The sequence below is a fragment of the Neopelma chrysocephalum genome, unplaced genomic scaffold (genome assembly GCF_003984885.1).
Source record: "Neopelma chrysocephalum unplaced genomic scaffold, ASM398488v2 Primary Assembly neopelma1_96070, whole genome shotgun sequence".
NCBI lineage: Eukaryota > Metazoa > Chordata > Aves > Passeriformes > Pipridae > Neopelma > Neopelma chrysocephalum.
The window spans coordinates 77-2,637 of record NW_020924721.1 but is presented as its reverse complement, the minus strand read 5'-3'; the positions used below and the strand labels follow the sequence as shown (position 1 = coordinate 2,637).

At 53.9% G+C, this 2,561-nt stretch overlaps 1 long non-coding RNA gene across 2 annotated transcripts; it reads right to left on the bottom strand.

Moving 5' to 3' along the window:
* Window positions 1–264: 264 nt before the first annotated feature.
* LOC113981095 lies at window positions 265–2,189 on the bottom strand. 2 transcript variants are annotated; one of them, XR_003538313.1, is made up of 4 exons: window positions 1,997–2,189; window positions 1,261–1,298; window positions 644–722; window positions 265–539 (listed from the first exon to the last, which is right to left on the bottom strand). It is a non-coding gene; the product is annotated as an uncharacterized LOC113981095 (long non-coding RNA). The 2 variants fall into 2 exon arrangements; XR_003538314.1 differs by having other exon boundaries at window positions 1,261–1,357; window positions 1,997–2,007.
* Between the last annotated feature and the right edge of the window lie 372 nt (window positions 2,190–2,561).

Genomic DNA, 2,561 nt, shown 5'->3' with positions numbered 1-2,561 from the left:
CTAGAAGGCCTCTCCTATGGACACAGGCCAGAGAGTTGGGGTTGTTCTGCCTGGAGAAGACGTCAGGGAAGTTTTACTGCAGCTTTCCAGTAAATAAAGGGATTTATAAGAAAAATGGAGAGACCTTTTTACCAAGGCTTGTAGTGATAGGATAAGGGATAATTTTCAACTGAAAGGGACATACTGACAAAATTTTTCATGATGACAGTGGAGAGATAATTGAGCACATTGCACAGGGAAGCTGAGGCTGCCCCAAGTGTTCCAGGCCAGGCTGGGTGGGACTTGGAGCAACCTGGCATAGTGGAAGGTGTCCCTGCCCATGGAAGAGAGGGTGGTCTGTAAAGGTCCCTTTCAAACCAAATCACTCTATGATTCCCCTCCAAAATAACTACCAAAGAGACACAGCAATCAAAGCAGATGGACTGCACTTCCAGCTTTTCTTACCTGCAGGCATACAGCATGTTGGACATAAAAGTGATAGGGTTAGTACTGCGAGAGGTGTCCATCACATATACAACAACCGAAGGAAAAGAGGAAGCCTGGGAACACAGAGCAAAAGACAGTTTAATGAGGAGTACACTGAGCAATACCCAGGTCATTCTCACACACAGCTTCACTGGCCAGTCACACAAAAAGCACTTACCAAGGCCTCAGTTATGATGGTTCCTGATGCTGACCAGGTGAATACCTCAATTTGCCCTGGTGTGTCAATAATAACATACCTGGTAAGAAGTCACCCCCAACAACAAAAAGGGAAAATTAGTGAAGCACAGGGTCCTCTTCTGACTAGATTACCACCAGCATTCCATAGCAAATGACATGACTGTTCTGTCACAGAGGAGAAAACCCTCTTCTCCCAAACAAACAGTGATGAGATTTAGGGGCACGCCTGAAAATTTCCTGTGAGAAATTTGTAACTAAGAAGTATGGGCTATCTTGAGCTGAAGGCATCGATGTGACAGACATTTAGTACAGCAAACTCTTCAGAAGAAGAATTAATTGCTGCCTCTTTGAACAGTAGGTGAGAGAAAATGACAGTCTAAGGGAAGACAAGAAAAGCAGAACTGTAATCAGCAGACTCTTCTTCCATCTCTCCCAAGAAAGTCTAGTTTATCTGTTCTAATGCTATGCCCTTTTCTACATGAAACTTAGACCAAGGCTGAAAAAACAACTAGAAAACAGGGAGAGAAGCTTTCTAGAATTTCCCATGATTTTCCCAAACTGATCCCAGAAAAGCAGAACTCAGTAGAGTGTACTCACCTCGACGCATTCTGTCTTTTTTCCAGAAGCTTCATCACCTGATTGAAAAAGCAGAGTATACTCGGTATTTAGGCTCGCAACAGGAAACCTTCATTTCCTAAAAGAAACTGCATTAATTTGCACAGCTGCAGGTGTGTATCCAGATGTTAAAGCCTTTAAGCTTTTCAGAATGCCCTGCTAAGGAAGGCTGCCAAATGCTCGGACCCTGCACAGGTCCAAGACAACCTTGGTTTTGTCTGCGTTCTAGTACCCGGCTAAAGAAATGGTAGAACAAGCGCAGTCGTTCCCTGCCTTTTCACTAAGAGATTGCCAGGGGCTGGGCCAGCCTGGGCACTCCCGGGGCAGCAACAGCTTTCTGCGCTGGCACCTTTTGGCCGGGAGGAACCTTCGTCCCTGTTCAATTCTGGGAATCGGACTGGCAGCACAAGCCAAGTCACCGGCAGAATTCTGGACCTTTGGTCTCCTCAGAGCGCCCACGACCAGGGGAAAAAGAACATTTGCTTCACTGTCCCGAGGACGGAGACAAACAAAAAACCACACCACCGGACCGAATTCACCCGCAGAAGCCCAAATTCACCGAGCGCCGGGCCCCCCGCGAGCGCCGGGCCCCGAGGCCTCGCAGTCGCCGCCTGGCGGACACGGCCGGGAGCGGCACTGCAGCCGCGCGCCCCCCCCTTGCAAGACCCGCGGCGCCTTTGGCAAGTGCGGGCCTTTCTTCCCTAAAACCTGCCCTTACCTAGGAAAAGCTGAGCAGTTCACAGAGTTGCTGTTTCCAGCCCAGCTTCCCAAAGGATTTCTCTCTCCTGGCAGCACAGACAGGGTCCCCGAGGCAGCACAGACCCTCCCCGCGGGGGGGGTGCAATGGCAGGGCACATCCGAACCCGGCCCTGCCGCCTGCCGCTCTCTCCGCCCCTTCTCCTGGCGGCGGCACGCAGGTGCAAGTTTCTCCGCTGAGGCGAGAAACTTGCCTGTCTCTTCCCCTGCCTGCAGTCCCCGATGGCCGCGGGAGAGGCAGAAGACCGGCCGCGCCCTCCTGCGCCCCATCTCCCGGAAAGGCCGACGTCGGATGTGCCGCCGTGGGTGGCTTCCGGGGGGGGAAGGCGGCGGCGCAGCCCCGACAGCATCTCCGGGGCACGGCGGGACCGAGCGGGGCGGGGGCGGGAGCGGGAGCGGAGCGGAACGGAACGGGACGGGCGCCGGGCCCCGCCATCTGCCTGGGGTCCTGGCGCACGAGGCGCGCGCCGCGGCGCCGAGAGGGGGCTGCCCGCGCCGGTGCCTGCCGCCGCCCACGAACCTGCCGC